The sequence below is a fragment of the Capra hircus genome, chromosome 10, assembly GCF_001704415.2.
Source record: "Capra hircus breed San Clemente chromosome 10, ASM170441v1, whole genome shotgun sequence".
Lineage (NCBI taxonomy): Eukaryota > Metazoa > Chordata > Mammalia > Artiodactyla > Bovidae > Capra > Capra hircus.
In genome coordinates, this window is record NC_030817.1 from 25,624,199 (window position 1) to 25,631,745 (window position 7,547).

The 7,547-nt window shown below is 43.5% G+C and overlaps 1 protein-coding gene across 2 annotated transcripts in view; it reads right to left on the reverse strand.

The window, feature by feature from the left end:
- FUT8 (fucosyltransferase 8) overlaps window positions 1-5,496 on the reverse strand; it is a 318,989-nt gene extending 313,493 nt beyond the window's left edge. The window contains exon 1 of one of the 2 annotated variants that reach the window (XM_005685985.3): window positions 5,378-5,496. The gene's annotated coding sequence lies outside the window, so the exon portion shown is untranslated. Of the gene's footprint in view, window positions 1-4,167; window positions 4,391-5,377 lie in introns of those variants that run through there. The other variant, XM_018054060.1, reaches the window with a different exon arrangement.

Consider the following 7,547-nt stretch of genomic DNA (forward strand, 5'->3'; position numbering starts at 1 on the left):
ACAAAAGAAAAGAGAATGATAGCAAAAGTTTGAATTACATCTGTTCTAGCCTTATGTGTCAATTTGTCAATTTTTTTAAACTTAAAATTCAACACATTTCTTCTTCACATGTTCTTTTCTGACAAAAAATTATCACAAAAAGATATTTTTAAAAGTAGTAAATGAGTGTAATATTGGGTTTTTAGCAAATAAAGACTGTGTCTTTAAAAATGTAAATGAAATTAACTCTATAGCTCTACTTTCTGTAAAGAGCATGAATAACTCTGGTATTGAAATACATGCTATAATCCCACAGGCCCTATTTGCTCTTCTTCCATTAAAAGGAAAATCTAGAGTATTGCATAAAGTCCATATGGGCTTTATCTTTAAAATATTATACGGACTGATATAAAGTCATTTAATCAAGGAAGAAAAAACTATGCTAAGTGAATGACATGTTTCATTTTATTGGTTTGATTCCTAATTATCACAAAGAGAAAATCACAGGATGATGGAGGATGGTTGGAGAAGGGGAGATGTAATCAGGAAACTAGAATGTAGAGAGAAAGGAAGGTTGAGACTTGAGATTAATCTGTTAGAAATATATATACATATACCCATATACCCATATAACCTTCTTTGCTCTGAATTTTAAAAGGTCTTTTTTAAAAGAATCAGTTTTAATTATTCCTTACTTTTAGACATGTTTCTTTCATTATAACAAGCTACAATTCAATAGTACAATTCAATATCAATTCAAACTGCAAAACCATATGCTATATGGTACAGAAATATAAGCCAGAGAATCATCAACAGGAGAACCAAGGGAAACTTGGTATTGATCCTCTAAATCCTATATCTACAATACTACTGTTGACTACAGAAGACTGGAGATTGACATCTCATTTGAAAAGTACCAGTAGGACTAGTATTGATGCCTGAGTAGAAAAATTATGCTGGTTTCAGAGCTGTTTAGAATCTGAATTTTGTTTTATTTTTAAGTAAAGAAACTTAATTACATGTTTATTTTTACATTTGCTTTTATGACTATGAAATGAAAATGCTTTTACTTTTGTAAGTGTGCTATAATATGAAATGGGTATGTTCACCATTTAATTAAACCAAGAGACTTACTCATACTGTGCAGTGAATCAAAAAGAACCATTAAAGAAATGAAAAAAAATAAGAAAATATTCTAGCATATCTTATTAACTGATTAATTTATAGCATTAACTTTTTAAATACAGTAAACACCTCACTATTCTGTATCTCACAGATATTTTCATTCCTTTCAAAGAATCTACTTTTTTATTTTACCACCACTGAAATTCTATTTTCACAATGAATAGCAATGGAGAACAACCCAACTACTACCCTCAGAAAACTAAAATATTCTGATTTTAATGTACACACAATCAATCCTAACCTTGAATTTGAAGAATATGTGAACCATAAGAAGTAAAATCAAAACTGATTGCAGTTCAGAAACCTAAATAAAGTGCCACAGATAAAAAGATTACTGCTTCATATTCAAAAGCACAAGTTCAATTTCATATATCAGCTGGACTCACTGCATTATATTGCAGGAGAGAGATGTTAAGAAGTGACCTTGGGATCCTGCTCTCCAGATGTTTAAAGGACCCATTTTTTTATTGCAATTACCTTTACTTTTGATAAATACCTAGCTAGTATTTATTGATAAATACCTAGCTATTGATAAATACCTAGCTAAATACTACACACTTGATATCTTTGCTCTTATAAGACTCTACTTGAAGCTCTTTTGAAATTTTAGGACTATAGATATTATAAAGAAAAAACTTAAGGAGATACAACATGCACAAAGGGTTAACAAATACTGCTTCCTTTCTGATGCAATGCATAAGAAGGTTAAGAAACTATCATCATATACCCTAAGTTTGGAGACATACTTTCAGAGGTTTAAAATGAGAAATTTAACAAACCTTATGCATTTATCTTCAGATAACGAAAAAAACTTCTAACTAATTTGTAATATACAATATATATACTCCACAAGTAACTATGGACAGATTAGATATATATCCATTATCAACTCCCTTCCTCTTTTAACTAAAAATTAAATTTCTTTCTGGTCATAAAAATCTGGTTTGGGGTGTTTTAAAAAGTTCAAACATATATTAAGCCATGCTTTGCTTTGGCACTAGCTCCCCCTCCAGACCAACCTACTGATATAACGGGCACTTAAAAAAATAAACAAGGAACACAAGTTTTTCCACGCCACTAGTGATTTAAAAATTCACCACTTTTAAAGACACTCCAATGCCTTAAAATAACTAGTTAAAACTTGTAACCAAATACTGCAGAATGTAATCTAAGTTACTGTTTTTCAATTCTATCTCTCAAAACTGACTTGAAGGAAAACAACTTTAAGTGTCTATTTCAATTTAAGAACATCCTAAAATACAATCTATAGAATGCTATGTTTTATGGAAATTATTTTGAATCACTGTCTTAATAAACCACAAGATATTCTTCATGTTAACTCACTACTTGATCAAAGACACATTTTTGCATCTGTTTCTGCTATCTATGCAACTTTCATTCCAGCTGTTCAGCAATTTAAGTAAAATCCTCAGTTTATAAAGCAGGAAAAGGAAAATTCACGCCTCCAAACCACCCTTCTATGTTCCTCAAATCCTATTCATTTCTAACACCCTGCATTTTTACATACTAAGCTATAAAATCATAATTTCAAATCTTTAAATTCCCACCTTATCCTTACTATTGTAATAGGTATACATCAAACCAAGATTTACTATGTGCATTTTATGGTATATTTCACAAGGCTAGCAATGTACAAGGCTTTATTATACATTATAGGATTTCAGGTTAATTTTAAGTTACTTTCAAGAGAGAATACAACTTACTTCACTACTTCAGCATAACTCTATAGTGCTGCAAATCTCTCTCCTATAAAGTTTTCTATATGATGCATTCTTTAAAAGAAATATGCATAAAAACAAAAGTTAATCAAGAAAATAAATATGCACTTATCCCCAAGAATAACAAGGGAGCAAAAAAACTGCAATTAAACCTTGTCTGCAGTTTCTAAAGAGAACCAAGCCAAAGTTCAATCAGTTACATGTGATGAGTTTAACTGTAAACTGAGAGAAAACTTTTGTCGAAATTTAGTCTGCGTTACTTGAGGTTTGGGTGTTTTCTACAGGAGATTCTGGCTTGCCTAGGTCCACACTCTTGAACTGGATTAAGTCAACTGTAAACTAACTCAAACATGGGAATAAGAAATAACACCCTGCTCTATCCAAGGCCTCACTCAAACGCTAAAGCTCGCCAGGGATAAATTCTAACCATGACACTGCCATTTAACTTAAATACACTGCGTCTCTGACGTTATGTGTAGCTGAAGATTGCAATCCCCACTGTGAGGAAAAAAAAAAAAACAAAACAGGTGCTGCACACGACAGCCCACTCACTCTTGCAGGACAAACCTCCTTTAACTGGAGGTTAAATAAATAAATATTTAGGAACTCATTTAACCTTCCCAAATAAGTTTGGAGCTCTAAAGCAGCCAGCTCATCATTTCCACGTCAAACGAGGGTGCAGCGGCACTCGAGCCGTGAAACTGCCCTGGCACTGGCCCCTCGCCGGGAGCGGATCTTTGCACGGGTCCATTCCCCGATTTCCCGGAGAACCCCTCAGGAAAGCCCTTAAAGCACAAGCATGCTCCTCCCCACAGTCTGTGACACCAGGGAGCGAGTTGCTGGAGAAAGGGCAGGTAAGAGCAGAGGAGACGAGGGACACCTCCCACCCCTGCCCCCATCTCCTTTCCTCGGTTTCGGCCCCTGCCCTAACCAAGGATGCGCGACGCCGAGGGCAGCAGCCGAGCCGCTCCACGCCCCGGCCGAGGCAGCAGGCGTCCCTAGTCCCCTGCCCGCGGCCCCCACCCCCCCGCACCCCCGCGGCCGCGCAAAGGCACCCATCAGAGGATCCCGGGGGCTCCCTCCCCACTTTCCCCGGAGCCGCTGCATAAGCAGCAGCAGTGGCAGCAAAAGGCCCGGGGGTCTCCTCGGGGGAAAGAGAGCTGCGACGGCCGGCAGGCACCTCCCCGGAGCCTCCTGAGATCCCGCGCTTGCCCACCTCCAGACCCCGGGGCGCGCGGGGCCCGGCTCCCAAACGCCCCCTTACCCGAGGCGGGAGCAGAGGCGGTCTCCGCCGTTCCCCAGCAGCCGCCGCCGCTACAGCCCGCAGCAGCAGCTGCCCCGCGCTGGGGAAGTGGGAGGGGTGGCTGGGTGGAGGATGCTACTCCCTACTGAAGGGAGAGGAAGAAACGGAAACAGGAACCGCCGCCGTCGCTGCTTAACGGAGCCTTCGGCGCCACTGACTGAGGGAAAGCGCGAGGCGGCGCGAGCCAGGCAGTCGCTGACAGCGCGAGACCGAGCGCGAGCCGGGTCCCGGGCGCGCGACCCCGAGCAGCGCCGGCCCCATTCCGCGAGGAGAGGAAGGGGACGGGTCGGCCGGGGGGCGGGGAGGGGCGGGGGCCTGGAGCGAGGAGAACAGGGCTACTCGGGTCTACCGGAGATAACACGCGCACGCGCCTGAGCGGCTCTGACCGCGAGCGCAGGCGGGGAAGCCTCAGCTAGCGCAAGCGTGCCCGCGCGAATGGGAGCGCGCGCCCCCTCAGCGTCCCAAGCTTCTGGGAGAAGGCGCGCATGCGCTGGCCACTGCCTCCTACGGCGACCCCCGCCTGTGCCAGGGTTTCTCCCCGCCCCCTTCTCGCCGCGCCCGTGGACCGCGTAGCCGCAGCGTCCGACTGCCTGGCTGAGCCACAGCGGGACGGGGAGACTTCTAGCAGGGGCAGCAGGGTGTGCGCACGGGCGCCGACTCCGACGCGAGTGTAGGCCGCCCTCTACCGCTTGAAGGCCAGAGGCTGAAGGAGACGCGAGCCGAGCCGGGCTTCCCCACTCCCGGGAGCGCCACCTCCGGGGAATGCCGTATTCTCAACCGCCGGGAAACGGATCGGCCCGTGCCAGATCAGCCCGCGGCCCTTAAGTACCACTGGTACTGGAGATATGAAGCAGGCTCCTTGCTACTTTTTAGGAGTGATCGCTGCTGCTCAGCCCCCGTAGCGCAGGTCTGGCCGCTCCGCTGCAGCTTGCAAAGCACGATCATAGAATGGCATCGCACTCCCATGCGAATAGCGAAGCCCGGTTTAATCTTTTGAGAGCTGGTCATTCGCCTGGACAGAAAGACCCCTCCCCCATGAGAGCCTGGGTTCGGTGCCTGGCCTCTCCCCCCGACCCGCGGCTGCAACAACCCCTCCAAGGCGGAAGTTTATTCAGTACGGGAAAGAGAACATGGGGCGAAGGAGGCAGCTTTTCCCTAGGATGCTTCCTACCCGGCTCGGACTCGGGAAAATTCCTGGCGCCCGCGATGCAGAGCAGTGGGCCGAAGAGCTAGCCCAGTCCAGCCCTGACGGCGAGCTGAGCCGGAGGAGCTGAGCGCGCCGCCCAGGCACACAAAGTAGTCGCGAGCCGAGGCGGGGTGGGGGGGGGGGTGCTACGGAGGCCAATCAGAGACACGAACCGCGTGAGTGGAGTGCGGGTCAGCCAATCGGAGGGCGGGAGGATGAGCTTCCCGTACCGAACTCTTCCCTGTAGCCTCCGGACCCAGATCCTAAGCCTGGGTGCAATACCTTGAGAAAGCGAAATGGTGCCCGTAAAGACAAGAATGACTTCTCTAGACTTGGATATTTTTAAGTACATGCCTTGGGAACCTATCACAGAGAGAAGATCGGCGGCCTTTTAGATGCCAAGTATGAAAGGATCACAGAAAAGAGATTTAAGAGGCTGCCAAGACTGCAATCTGCCTAATAATAAATTTACAATATTTGTTGACACCTTTTTAGAGTCCAGAAACTGTATTACAGAAATACAAATAAGATTCTGCTAATTCAAAAATAAAAAAAGTTCCCTGCCCTCAAGAAGTTTAGTTTCCTCTGAAAGAGGTTTGCTGGACCTTGCGGTTGGTTTTTATCATCAGCCCTTTAAAGAAAAAGCTCTCAGTGAAGTGGTAGTTTCCAGTCATTTTTATGATTGTCTCCCTGTAAGAAGAGAAATTTGAGAGAAAAGTAGAGTGACTGATCTAAGGTTACACAAAAATATATACTGGCAGAGCCAGAACTATATTCTAGCTTAGCGTTTATATTCCATCATTCAACCATCATTTATCCTATGCGTGGTTGCTATCGCTCACTGCAGAGGTTTCTGCGCTAAGTTAATAAACTGAACAAAAGTCTGCTATAATGGCTACATACCTCAGTTGGAACTGAACAGAAATTTTAGATTTATGCCATAGTAAGATAGATTAAAGGCCAAAGTTTTAACAGTCAAACTCTAGGTACTTCTTAGAAATCAGAGGCGAGGTGGATATCTGCTTTCTTAATTTAAACAGTACTTTTTAACAATACTTTAGCAAGCATGTTTAACTTTAAGATCTCCAGTTTCAAAGCTTTCCTTTACATTTGCCTCAAAACTCCTGGGTTTTTTAATATTGCCTTCATTTTTCCTTTCCAAAAGCCTAGGAAGTGAAATACTTATATTCTCTACCTCTTTCTGCTCAAAGAAAAAAAAAAAAGAAATCTGTCCAAAGAATGTTTGTCTGGAATTTCTTGCACATTTATAGGCTGGTTCTTGTCTTCTTGTTGTTTAGTGGCTAAATCATGTCCAACTCTTTTGTAACCCCATGGATTCTAGCCCACCAGGCCCACTAGGCTCCTCTTTTCACAGCATTTCCCGGGGAAGAATACTGGAGTGGGTTGCCATTTCCTTCTCCAGGGGATCTTCCCCACCCAGGGACTGAACCCACCTCTTCCGAAACCCAAACCAGATAATTTGCTGTCTGTAAAATAAATATACTCAGAAACTAGTCCTTTAACAATTTGGATTACATTCTGTTGAGTCAATGTACATCTCAGTCACTGACAGAACACAGCCCTTTCCAGGACATGTCCAGCGTTTAGTGGCCACCATATCAGTTAAACAACTGATTTTTGAGAACCAATCTTTACACATTAAGGTCTGGGCCAGTAATGAATTTCAAGAAAATTCCCAACAGTTCCAGCTTTTAAAAAACACATTTCATTTACTGTTACAAAAGAGGTTACTACTGAAACTCTGCCTTCTTGCTGGGTTAAATTTCTGACAGAAAAAAAAATCCCCAAAAGATTCTAAACATCTCTGGCTACCAAAGACATCTCTGTCAAAGGCTGATTTCTCCAGAAGCTCCAGTCTCCCTCTATGCTTCTGGACCCTCCATCTCTTCTTACTCCATCTGCCTCTCATCATGCCTGGTGTCTGATATTTGCTCGAGCAGGTAGAATTGCTCCACAACCCCCACGGCTCTGTCACCAGCGAGGCGTTAGGCCTATCTTTGCTTATCTGAAAACTTACAGGCAAGTTCTGCTCAACAAAACACTGTACAGAACATTCTTTATGAGATGTTTTACTAAGAACTAATAGAACCTTGTCCATACTTTATATTCTTTCTCACAGCCTAGATTAAATTCT